General features: G+C 36.8%; 2 protein-coding genes across 4 annotated transcripts in view; one reads left to right on the forward strand and one right to left on the reverse strand.

Moving 5' to 3' along the window:
- Nucleotides 1–14,034, forward strand: part of Grik (glutamate ionotropic receptor kainate) — a 246,610-nt gene that overhangs the window by 112,949 nt on the left and 119,627 nt on the right. The window lies entirely within an intron of this gene.
- LOC137237722 (uncharacterized) overlaps nucleotides 1–14,034 on the reverse strand; it is a 282,894-nt gene that overhangs the window by 25,724 nt on the left and 243,136 nt on the right. The gene's annotated exons all lie outside the window — the stretch shown is intronic.

Below are 14,034 nucleotides of genomic sequence, written 5' to 3' on the forward strand. Positions count from 1 at the left end.
GTAACTCGCAGAGACTCACGTGTACCTAACTGTTTTCTATACATAGCACGTACCTCTACCTATTTTTTTATTTATTCATATTTATGCAAATTTGATATTTCTGTATACATGAACTTGATAACCTTCCAAAAGCACCGTCTGTATGTATGAGGTTAAATTTTAGCGCAAACGAAGCTCAAATGAGTATAAGGCCAAGCTGTTTCTATAATTTGTAGCTTTCATTATTTCGATACAAATCGGTGGTAAAATAATATTTAGAACCATTCCATATGTTCTTTTTACAAGCGGAACAACTCGGTGACCGTTCTGCTTTCGAAAAAAAACGATACAACATTTCTTTTAGCTGCTCCATGCCTCTGAATTCGTTCCCGCGAACTTCCATGTCCAGCACTTTATACACCAATTTACGAAATTTATGTTTTGCTTATACATAAACAAAGCTAAGCTGCGTATGAACGTACGTTTGCATGTAGAAATTATGTAAACATTAATAAAGCTTAATCAGCTATTAATTATCGGTATTATTTTAAAATTGCAAATTATTTTGCAATTTGTATTTATTGTGGATCGGATTTCGAACAATTTTTGCATGCAGACGCGCACAAAAGGTTAAAGCGCCAAATATTTAATTGGGAGTCACTACAACATATATATTTTCATATATTTATTTGTGCATATATGTAAATGCGTGTGTACCTATGTATGTGGTTGTATTTTAGCAACTGAAAATGTGTCGGAAATATGCAGATTATTGGCTTCTCGAGGTATTAATTTTTGATTCGTAACTGTTTGAAAATCAAATGCAAATAATATTTTATATTTCACTATCCAGCCGAAAGCCTCCGTCGGTAGCGCTGCACTTAATTATAGTTTATATATTAATTTTATTTTTATATAAGCTTTCATAAATAAATAAATATTTCACTATACAGAAAAATTAAGTTTTGTGCGCGATATAGGACCAACATAATATACCGGATCTGCTAATGCGAAGCATATATTCTCATGCATTTTGACGCGCTGCTTCTTAATACGCTATTGCAATTTCCCTAATAGATTGTTTTTTAGCCCTTACCTCGAATACCGTATAGCTGCAAACCACTGCTAAGAAGTTTATCCAAAAATACAGATAGAATCAAAATTCTTTGTTTGAATTACTGTACCAACACATTTTAAAATTTTTCCAGAAACCTTTCCTTCAGATCAGAGCAATGGCTAGTATATTAGAACCACATCAAATTCTACTCAATAGTACAAAGGAGTTCGCTCGAAGCTACTTTACTACGTTGGAGGTTAATCTTTAAAAGTAGCGGCGCATTCCGGGCATTACGTCTCCGTGTTCTTTCGCTATGGCTACATCGTAAACTTTATCCCCTTGTTTATTTGGTGGACGGATTTATACGAAGCATTATGTAATGGCGACCACCGTGGTGTGATGGTAGCGTGCTCCGCCTACCACACCGTATGCCCTGGGTTCAAACCCCTGGCAAAGCAACATCAAAATTTTAGAAATAAGATTTTTCAATTAGAAGAAAATTATTCTAAGCGGAGTCGCCCCTCGGCAGTGTTTGGCAAGCGCTCCGGGTGTATTTCTGCCATGAAAAGCTCTCAGTGAAAACTCATCTGCCTTGCAGATGCCGTTCGGAGTTGGCATAAAACATGTAGGTCCCATCCGGCCAATTTGTAAGGAAAATCAAGAGGAGCACGACGCAAATTGGAAGAGAAGCTCGTCCTTAGATCTCTTCGGAGGTTATCGCGCATTACATAAATTTTTTTTTATTATGTAATACCAGCACCCGGCAGACGTTGCTCTGCCCTAGCTTTGGTCTATCTGCATAACTTTTAAGCAGTTTTTGCCTCTTATACTCCCTTCCCCTCTCTCCCCGTTTTCCTTATCCTTTTATTCGCTCTTCCACCTTTCTCTTTTTCTGCGTTTCTTTCTCCCTCTCGGTCTTTTCCTTCACTTCCTTTCCCCTACATTTATACATATCTCTATCTTCGTCTAACTTTATCTCTTTCTCCTTCCCAATGTTCTCTTCTTTCTAGTTCTTCTCCATTCATTTTTCCCAGTCCCAGTCCCACCTCAAGTCCCAGTCTCAGTGCCACTTCGAGTCCCAGTCCAAGTCCCAGTCCCAATCGGTCCCCGCTCTATTTCCCGAAAAAAAGTGTCATGAATACTAATATAGGCAAAGGAATACCTATTTCAGGTAAATCGAACTTAGATCAGTTTTGGTTCGAAAAGATCGGTCCCTGGTCCATTTCCCGAAAAAAATTATAAATACTAATCTAGACAAAGGGCTATATATAATATATATATATAAGTCTATATACCAAAGCCTATATACAAAATTTCTGGCTAATCGAACCGTGAATAGAATTTGTTGGAATAGATCGGTCCCTGGTCAGGAACAGGAACGCTATCTATCTTTCAACTTGAATCATACTGTACACGGTGTGCTAATTTGATTGAAATCGGTTAAGTAGCTTAGGAGACCATTGCGGACAAACAACGTGACTCGAATTTTATATATTTTAAGATTTGAACCTTTACAATTTGTTTACTAAAAACAAAGCAGTAACACAGGTACAACAGCCAAACAACAAACAATAAACGAACGTATACACAAAAAAGGTCCAACGACTAAAAATTACTGACTTCTACCTGCCTCAGCTAACCACACAAGTGATCAATTAAAACCAATCACGTTTTCTAAATTTGGCAATACCTATACGAACAATAAATATAAGAGAAACGATAACAGATTAAAACGAAAATGACACTGAAGATGTGATAGATAAATGGACTCAGCTTGTCATCCTGGTCCTTTTGGTAACTTTACATCCGCCCAAAGTAAATATGACTTTTTATGGACATGACTCAACATAAAGTTAACCTAAATAGGCACGTTTGTATGTATGTATACATATGTATGCATGTATGAGTACACTATTGATGTAAATATAATTGTTAAATATTAAGTAGCATTCACGCCCCCCAATGTTTGCTTAATTAATTCTTGCGTGTCTGAAGATATTTTTTTTAACATCAAATAAAAGAAGGAAGCAATAAAGTAAGGTGCAAATAAAATGTAGATGGGGGCAAACTCTTATAGAGAAAAATACTATACTAACTATGCACAGCTCAAATTCATGTTTTAATTACGCTGCAAAAAAAAAAACAGAAATTTCTTAGAATAACTAAGCTTTAACTTAAATGCTTAATTACCAAATATTAACTAAGTTTTCAAGGTTTTGGGTAAAAATTTAAGTCTACATTTCAACCATCAATCTCCTCAAGTGAGTAGTTGCTCAACATTTTCTGTGCGAAGCTGAAAACATCTTAATAAACGACTGCCGCTTTTAGCTTTATTCGGTTTAAATGCAAAACTGAACTCAAGTACAAATCTGAAACCTCAAAATTAAGTTAAAGCAAAACCACAGAGTTGCACTATCAGTATTTCAGTTTCATTTAATTTTATTTAAAGTTTTATTTTTTTAATTGATATTAGAGAAAAATTGTAAGTTTACAAACGGCGATGGTTACTAGGACATGTTTCTGAATTTCACTTCTTCATCAGCTAGCTTTTCGGGAGCTGAGCGTTGAACTCGAGTCTCCAACATTCATATCAGTGCAAGCCTTTTTTAGCTGCTACGCCATATGAATGTTCCGTTGTTCGCTGTACAATTGGTCTCTAAGAGTTGCCTTTTTTTGTTTTATATTCCTTTTGATCACCATGTAGGCACATACACTCTGTATGTAGTTTATTCCTAATGGTGTGAATATGATTTTTAGGCGTGCTTTTGAAAGCTTAGTAACATTTGTTCGGATTTTTACAGTATTTGTTTTTAATACTTCCGCTGTTACTATTATATCAATATGATCATATGTATTTAATTAGCGAGCTTTGCTCATATTGCTTTATACAATGGTTTTTGTAATTGATATTAGAGAAAAATTGTAAGTTTACAAACGGCGATGGTTACTAGGACATGTTTCTGAATTTCACTTCTTCATCAGCTAGCTTTTCGGGAGCTGAGCGTTGAACTCGAGTCTCCAACATTCATATCAGTGTAAGCCTTTTTTAGCTGCTACGCCATATGAATGTTCCGTTGTTCGCTGTACAATTGGTCTCTAAGAGTTGCCTTTTTTTGTTTTATATTCCTTTTGATCACCATGTAGGCACATACACTCTGTATGTAGTTTATTCTTAATGGTGTGAATATGATTTTTAGGCGTGCTTTTGAAAGCTTAGTAACATTTGTTCGGATTTTTACAGTATTTGTTTTTAATACTTCCGCTGTTACTATTATATCAATATGATCATATGTATTTAATTAGCGAGCTTTGCTCATATTGCTTTATACAATGGTTTTTGTAATTGATATTAGAGAAAAATTGTAAGTTTACAAACGGCGATGGTTACTAGGACATGTTTCTGAATTTCACTTCTTCATCAGCTAGCTTTTCGGGAGCTGAGCGTTGAACTCGAGTCTCCAACATTCATATCAGTGCAAGCCTTTTTTTGTTTTATTTTTTTATTTTAATTAGACTTCTATATTTTATACAACTTTGCCAAATAAATTGTATAAATTGTTTTTTTTTTATACAGTTTTATACAATATTGCTACACTCTGAAGGGATTCCGAATCTACTTACTTTAAGCGGGCATTGTACTTTTAAAAGAACAAATAAAATAATAAAATTATAAAAACTAACTACTCGCCCGCCGAGCTACCATAGCTTAGATAATTAGCAATTTAATTATCAATAATTATTTAGATTTCTTTTTCCAAGTTGGTGTTTATACCACGCAAGTTTTGTTCTTCGCTCTCGCAAGAGGAGTAACGATGAAAGCGGACGGACACCGAGTTGCTTATACTCGGCTGCTTACTTTGCACTGTCTTCCTTCTTTTCACAAATTCTTTTAATTTAAATTTTTATTTTAATTATTACTAGCAGACTCGGCAGACGTTTTTCTGCTCTAATTTTGGTTTATCCCCATAACTTTTAAGAAGTGTTTACCTCTTACTCCCCCCCCCCCCCCCCCTCTCCCTTTCCCCTTATCCTTTTATTCACTCCTCTTGTTGTCTTTCTCTTCCTTTGAGTCTTTTTCTCTCTCTCCGACTTTCCTCTCACTTCTGTTTCGCTCTATCTATCCCTATCTCTCTGTCTACGTCTAACCCTATCTCTTTTTCAGCCTCTTTCTCTTCCCTTCTTCTCCATTTTTTCTAGTTCTTCTTCTGCATCTCTTATTCCCAGTCCCAGTTCCAGTTCTAGCTTGAGTCTAAGTCAAAGTTCAAGTCAAAAGCAAAGTTTATGTCCAAGTGCATGTCCAAGTACAAGTCCAAGTCAAGTCCAGTTCCAAGACCAACTCGAAGTACAAGTCAAATTCCAAGTCCCAGTCTCAGTTCTAATCCCAGTTAGTCCCTTCATTCACCCGAAAAAAAGCCTTGTAAATACTAATCTAGGCAAGGGGCTACCTATATACCACAATTCGGGCAAATCGAACCATGAATAGAGTTTGTTCAAAAAGATCGGTCCCTGGTCCATTTACCGGAAATAGACCTGGAATCATGAAACGACCCTATTGTGCGAAAACAAGTTTTCGAGAAAAACGCGTTTAAAGTTTTTGTTTAGCTTGACACTGTGTAGCGCCTGGCCGTTGTCAACGAATTTTGTAATTAAAATTTAATCAACTTCCCGATAAGCTACAAGCTTGAAATTTGTTCAGAAGCAAATGGCGATGCAATAATGAGAAAAAAACTTCGATAGGTGGCGCTTGTATCCAAATATTTCAAAAAATCGTATTTGTGGTCCGATTTGGCTTTAAATGCGATTTATGAAAAAACTAAGAAAGATAGAAAACTGCGGTTTGTTCCATTGGAAAGAGCGTTAAATTTCGTATGAGAATCACTCAAAAAGTGAAGAACGGTATTTTCGTTTCATGATTCCAGGTCACATATACACAACAAGCTCCATGTAAACACTATAAAATATGTAATTGCTCATATAAACAAACTTATTGTTTGCAAAATTGTTTACACGTCTAGAAAAATATACATAAATTTTTAAGCACACGAATAGCCTCCAAACAAAAATTTTATTTAATTAGCTAACCGTTGCTTATGTATATACATATACATTTATGTATAGCAACTATGTACCTTTTAATTTACGTAGGTACATATGTACATACATCCAAACCCAGCTAATCAGAATCTACAGTTAAAACTTGTGTTGACCTTGTCAATATTTTGGTAGCAGCAACGCTTAAGTGGCTCATAAACGAACCAGTTGGGGCCAGCAGGATGAGCAGCTGGTTTTTAATTTTGTAGCTTAACAGCTGTTGCCAATAACACTTTTCGAAAATGCCAAGCAAAGCAACAATAAAAAAACGCCCAATCACCCAATCGAGACGAAAAGTAAAATGAAGAGGAAGAAGAAAGGGTAGAAGAAAAAAGATGAATGTAATCAAAAAATCACGTTTCATTTTGGTGCTCTCACAAATTCGCTGCTCCCTTTATGGTTTGGCATGGTTTTCCACTAATATGATTTTTTTTTTAACTCTTTTGTTTCTGTCTTTTGTGATGTCCACTTTGAAATTGAGGCAACCAGACAGCACTTGAAAATTCCCAAAGGTATTTATGTCTGTTTGTTTTGTTTGCGTTGGAAAGATAAGAGCGGAGTACCCTCGCCCGCATAAGCACACGCATTGTAGTTCTGCTTTTAAAAATTTGGAACAATTTTCTTTTAAACAATATATACATATGTATGTACCTACTATATAGCTACAATTTATAATAGAGCGTATCGCGAATTATGGAAGTAAATAATGGGAAAATTCATATTAAACAAAAATTGCAAAGTTTACAAACGGCGTTGATTACTAGCACATGTTTCTGAATTTCACTTCTTCATCAGCTCGCTTCTCGGAAGCTGAGTACTGAACTCGAAATCTCCAGCACACATACTTTATACCAGTGTAAAGGCAGATACCTTTATCCACTCAGCCATATGATTACCCCGCTGTTCGCTTTGCAATTGCGATTTCTTAATACACTATTAGGTACATACTAATTCTATATGTTTTTAATCATTATTGTGTGGAATACTTATAAGCACGCTATCAAGAGCTTAGTAACATTGGTTTTATAATGTAACGAACTCTGGGAATTTTTGATCATTATGCACTTTCTTCTAATGTTCGAATCGCTGAACTGGCAAATAAATAACTGCAATTCTCAGTATTGCAAAATGGTCTTTTTTAAACTACTTTGGGAGTAGTACAATTATACTTCACAACTAATAGCTTGTTTAAATCAAACTGATTGATTATTCCTCATCTTGCGCTGCCTTGATACTCTCTGTTGCCTCATTCGCATATTTCTCCTAAGGTCTAGACGTTTCAACTTCTAGAATAGTTGTATCTCATACCTGGTTATTTAGCTATATACATGTATGTTTGAGTAACAACTTCTTCTCTTAGCTGATGACTACATATGTGTTAGTGAGATATTCTTCGTCGCCTTCTATGTACGTAAGTGTTGCTTGGTTTAATGTGCACATGTACATAAGAGTGGCTGCTTGCTGTTTTTGTTGTTTTAATATCGAACATTCTAGATAATTTTAAGATACGGCAGCAGTTGAGAAAATATTTCTCCAGACTTGGAAAAATTTATGTCTAGTCCTTGAGTTGATCTCCAACATCATTCTCGAATCACTACCCAACCTGAGAAATTTTGCAAAATATATAGCTCTTGAGTTGATATGGAACGTCATTCTTAAATTATTCACCAACCTTTGAAAGATTTTGAGATATATAATGGTATATATAGTTCTCAAATGAATATCCATCACATTTCTCCAGGTGATATCACATATTAGATATCGAGTTGAGGTGGAGTTGAAAAAAAATCGTCTCCAAGGTGGTACCACCATACCCAACACTGTTTATTTCGAGCCTGTTATCCACATGAGCTCTAATGGTACTAAAGAGCAAATGCTTGTTGGGTATACTCGACGCCATTACCGAAAATCCGATAGGTTAACTAGAGTTTAACCCTACCAGATTGGCGGCTTAAACTCGGCTTACGGTTCGGTTGAAGTAGACTGAAAAGTGAATGAGTTTAAGCGTGGTGCAATTGTCAAACTGAGTTAAACTTGTACTGAATAACCGGGCCTAAAGCTCCTTATTTGGCCTTCCATTTTCATACCACACATACATATTCAATGTTGAATGATCCGGAAATGTTTCTGAAATAGTCTTAACTTGATTCCGAAAACAGTTTAGAAATGATTTTAAAGCAGCACCAAATTGAATCCGAAATGATCTCGGAATAGTCCCGAACTGATTCCGACATGATCCAAAACTGGTGGATCTGAACTGATTGCGCCCTACTCTTAAAAACACTCCTAAATTGGTTCAAAGAATTGATATCTCAAAAAAACTGCAAAATTATCCTGAAATAGTCCCTAATTGATGCCGTAAAACAATTCCGTAGTGACCCAAAGAAGTTCCGAATTGATCCTGAAATGGTCTTGAAATAGTCCTGAATGGATATCGATATAGTATTGGATTGATTCCGAAATCAGTGTCCAAATGTTCCGAAAATATGTAGCTCCGAAATAATCCTGAAATAGTTCCGAATGACTTTCGAAAGTATTTTGGAAGTGATCCTTGGCAGTACTAAGTTGATCCAGAAAATAACTTTAAATGATCCCGACATGGTATTGAGTTGATCCCAAAATAGTCCCAAAACCAGTCTCAAAATGGTCCTGGGAGGTGCTTCCAAACTAGCTCCAAAATAATCCTAAAAACCTTCCGAGTAGTTGCCGTAAAAAACCCCAAAGTAATACTGGAAAAGTCTTAAATAGATCCAGAGATAGCCTTAAAGTTCCCGATTTCAAAATGGTCCTGAATTGCCCCGAAAAGAATTATACGAGAGTCATTAATAGATCCCGAAACACGCCTATACAGATGTAGAAATGATTCTGCGTACTCCCGAAACAATTCCGAAATGGTCCTGAAAAGTATGCTGAAACGGTGCTAGGAGGATTCCAAAATAGTCTCGAATACAGTCCCGAAACAGTTTTGAAGTCATTCGAAAATAGATGCGAAATGATCCTAAAGTATTTACGAATTGATCCGGGAAAAATCCTGAAATAGATCTGAATCGATCCATAAATGGGCGCGATCTTAAAGAGTAAATGATCTCGAAATATGTAAAAACCCAAATTTTTTTGTTGAATATCATTTTCATCTATTCAATGAAAAATCGGATGAGCTAAAGCCTCGCCCGAATCTTGTACTCATAGATATGCAATTCGGATTTACTGAGATTAATATAAGACGAGAGCTTCATACGAATGATCAAGTAGGAAATGCGTGGATTCAAGCGCGGTGTTAGAGAGGACTGTAGGCTCATGATGAGTATTCTGACTGAACAATGCCTTCCGCTTTTAAATTAGCTCTCGTCGATGATATCAGCTGTTGGATGTGCAGGTTGCAGGAGGAAACCATCACAACCTCATTGGGCTCGAGTCCGGCTCAGACTCCCAATATAAGTAGTGACATAGCCATCAGATCTAAAAGCAGTAAGTAGCATAGGTAATAAAAAGCTTCCAGTATTTTTGAACAAAGGTATTCTGATAGAATTTGGTCGTTGAGCAAACCTCTCACTCTTCTGGACCTTGCACGGATTCAGTCTATGTGAAGTCCTCGTGGAGCGGAAAGTTCAAACTTAACTAACCCCCTCTCGTTTGTCCGTTGTCCGTTTAGTTTTAGCTTTTGTTTTTGGATTTTATACGGTCGCCGTGGTGTGGTGGTAGCATGCTTCTCCTACCACAAAAAAGATCATTGGCCCAATTCACGGCCAAATAGACACAACAAATTTAGAAACACGTTTTTTTTTTTCAACTAGAAAAAAGTATCTAAGCATCGTTGCATTTCGGATGTGATTTGGCAAACACTCCGAGTGTATTTTTGCCATGAAAAGCTTCTCAGTGAAAATTTGTCTGCTTTGCAGATGCCGTTCGGAGTCGGCATAAGACATGTCCCGCTTATTTGTAGGAAGAGGCGCAAGATGCAAATTGGAAGAGAAGCTCGGCCTAAAATCTCTTCGGAGCATATCGTGCCTTGTAATTATTTTTATACTCAACGTGCTTTGCACACAGAGTATATTAACTTTGATTGGATAAGGGTTGGTTGTACAGGTATAAATGAATCGAGATAGATATAGACTTCCATATATCAAAATCATCAGTATAGAAAAAAATGTGATTGAGCCATGTCCGTCCGTCCGCCCGTTAATACGATAAATTGAGTAAATATTGAGATATCTTCACCAAATCTGGTACACGAGCTTATCTGGACCCAGAATAGATTGGTATTGAAAATGAGCGAAATCGGATGATAACCACGCCCACCTGATTATTTAGTAAATAATACACCTAGAAGCCGCCTTCGATAGCACGAAAAGGAGCTGCCTATATGCCGCTATGTCTGAATTTGGTTTCCCCGCAAAACTTATACGGCTGTGCAAAATGACGTTGAGCAACACCATCAGCTCGGTAAGAATTGGGAAGGTCCTCTCCGAGCCGTTCGAAACTAAACGAGGTTTCAGATAGGGTGACCCCCTATCGTGCGATTTCTTTAATTTGATGCTGGAGAAAATTATACTAGCTGCAGAACTTAACCGCACTGGAACAATATTCTATAAAAGCGTGCAATTGCTGGCATATGCTGATGGCATTGATATCATCGGACTAAACACCCGCGCCGTTAGTTCTGCTTACTCCAAACTGGAAAAAGAAGGGGTAAAGATGGGTTTGATGGTGAATGAGGACAAAACGAAGTACTTGCTGTCATCGAGCAAAGAGTCAGCGCATATGCGCCTTGGCAACCACGCTACTGTTGGCAGCCATAATTTCGAAATAGTAAAAGACTTCGTTTATTTGGGAACCAGCATCAACACTAGCAACAACATCAGCACTGAAATTCAGTGAAGAATAAATCTTGCTAATAAATGCTACTTTGGACTAAGTAGGCAATTGAAAAGTAAAGTCCTCTCTCGGTGAACGAAAATCATACTCTACAAGCCACTTATCGTACCCGTCCTGCTATATGGGGCAGAAGCATTGACCACGACATCAGCAGATGAAGCGGCATTGGGAGTGTTCGAGAGAAAAGTTTTTCGAAAGATTTATGGACCTCTACGCATTGGCGATGGCGAGTACCGAAGAAGATTTAATGATGAGCTGTACGAGCTATACGCAGACATGAACATAGTCCAGCGAAATAAAACGCAGCGGCTGCGCTGGCTAGGCCATGTTATGCGAATGGAAGATGATGCTCCGACCAAGAAAGTGTTTCTATCGGAACCCGCCTATGGAAGCAGAGGTAGAGGGCGGCCCCCACTCCGTTGGAAGGACCAGGTGGAAAACGATTTAAACTCCCTTTGTGTGACCAATTGGCGCCGGTGGGCGGAGCGAAGAGGCGACTGGCGCGCCTTGTTGGACGGCCATAACCGTTTAGACGGTTAATCGCCAATTATGTAAGTAAGTAAGTAATACACCTAGAAAGTTGAAATTTGACATGTGGACAGATATTGAGACTCTTGAGAAAAATATAAAAAAATGTTTAAAATGGGCGCGGCACCGCCCACTTGTGACAAAATCAATTTTACAAATATTATTAATCATAAATCAAAAATCGTGAAACCTATCGTAACAAAATTCGGCAGAGAGGTTGCCTTTATTATACGGGATGCTTTGAAGAAAAATTAACGAAATCGGTTAAGGACCACGCCCACTTTTATATAAAAGATTTTTTAAAGGATCGTGGACGAATAAAATAAGCTATATCTTTGCAAAAAATAGCATTATATCAATGGTATTTCATTTCCCAAGTGGATTTATAACAATAGGAAAAACTTCAAATTAAAAAAAAATGGGTGTGGCACCGCCCCTTTTATGACTAAGCAATTTTCTATATTTCGGGAGCCGTAGCTCCCGTAATGAATTTGTGTACACATATTTTCCTTATAGCAGAAAATATTTGTACTAAAAATAGATCGGTTAAAGACCACGGGAAATTAGATATAAAACAAAGTTAAAAGTGTCGTAGACTAGAATAATAAGCTATAACTTAACAAAAAATAGTTTTGAATCAATGATATTTCACTTATCAAGTTTTATTGTAAGAGGAAATGGGGAGACATTTTTTTTTAAACGGGCGGTGTTATGAAGAAAAGTAATTTATCTGAAATGAAATGTACAATTAAAGCTCACGCTGAGTATATAATATTCGGTTACACCCGAACTTAGACACCTTTACTTGTTATTAATATATTTTATTTTGGCTTGTATCAAAAAAGAAATTAATTATAAAAAATGCTAACCATAGTTTTTACCTATGAAAAGTAAAATTTAAACTGTTATTTATGGCTATTATAGTAAATTTATCTTTTAACTTTTTTTTAAACTTTTATAATGAAATCAAAAATAACAATTAAAACTTGACTTATGTTATAAAAGCCATAACTAATATTTAAAATTTGACTTTTATAATGAAAGGCATAACCGCTCTGCTAAATATACCTACTTTGACAAAAATAACATGCATAATTTTTCATTGGACCCGACATTTCAATAGCATAACTTCAGTACAGGATGCTGCGTAAAAAAAAACTTACTAACACCTAAGTGCGCCGTCGTAGGTTAATTGAAATGTGTCCTTAGTTCGGAACTTCATAAAAAATGCCACTAAAAAAAAATTTAAATGATACAGGAAATTTGTAGGGAAATTTTCAATATTGCGACTTCCACAGGGTGTAAAAAGGAATTATTTTCTCACTGGAGTAAAAAGTGAACCAGTAAATGATTCAATTCAGGGTGGAGCATTTGGAACATTTTTATGTGATACCGTCTATTGTTCATACAATATACATATGTAGGTACACAATTTTTATTTTTTTTCAAGTATATGGCCATGGCCCGATGCTTTGGACCGGCACGTTGCAGCAGAGAATACTAAGCCAATTTTAGAATAGTTTTTGTACCCAGCTGTACTTGTACACAGGGTATTATAACTTTGATTGGAGAGCGGTTGGTTGTACAGGTATAAAGGAATCGAGATAGACACAGACTTCCATATATCAAAATCATCAGTATCGCAAAAAAAATTTGATTGAGGCATGTTCGTCCGTCCGTCCGTCCGTCTGTCCGTCCGTCTGTCCGTAGTCCGTCTGTCCGTTAAAACGATAACTGTAGTAAATATTGAGATATCTTCATCAAATTTGGTACACGAGCTTATCTGAACCCAGAATAGATTGACATTGAAAATGAGCCAAGTCGGATGATAACCACGCCCACTTTTTATATATATAAAATTTTGAAAAGCACAAAAAACCTGATTATTTAGTAAATAATACACCTAAAAAAATAAAAAATAAATGAAAGGCGCGATAACCTCCGAAGAGGTCTAAGGCCGAGCTTCTCTTCCAATTTGCGTCGTGCCCCTCTTGATTTTCCCTACAAATTGGCCGGACGGGACCTACATGTTTTATGCCCACTCCGAACGGCAACTGCAAGGCAGATGAGTTTTCACTGAGAACTTTTCATGGCAGAAATATCCCCGGAGTGCTTGCCAAACACTGCCGAGGGGCGACCCCGCTTAGAAAAATTTCCTTCTAATTGAAAACCCTTATTTCTAAAATTTTGATGTTGCTTTGCCCGGGGTGTGACCCAGGGCATACGGTGTGGTAGGCGAAGCAAGCTACCATCACAGCACGGTGGCCGCCACCTAGACTGTTGAAATTTGACGTGTGGATTGATATTGAGACTCTTGATAAAAATTAAAAAAAAAAAATTTAATTGGCGTGGCACCGCCCACTTGTGATAAAACCAATTTTACAAATATTATTAATCAAAAATCGTTAAACCTATCGTAACAAAATTCGGCAGAGAGGTTGCCTTTACTATAAGGAATGCTTTGAAGAAAAATTAACAAAATCGGTTAAAGACCACGCCCACTT

This window comes from Eurosta solidaginis, chromosome 1 (genome assembly GCF_040869045.1).
Source record: "Eurosta solidaginis isolate ZX-2024a chromosome 1, ASM4086904v1, whole genome shotgun sequence".
NCBI classification, from domain to species: Eukaryota; Metazoa; Arthropoda; class Insecta; order Diptera; family Tephritidae; genus Eurosta; species Eurosta solidaginis.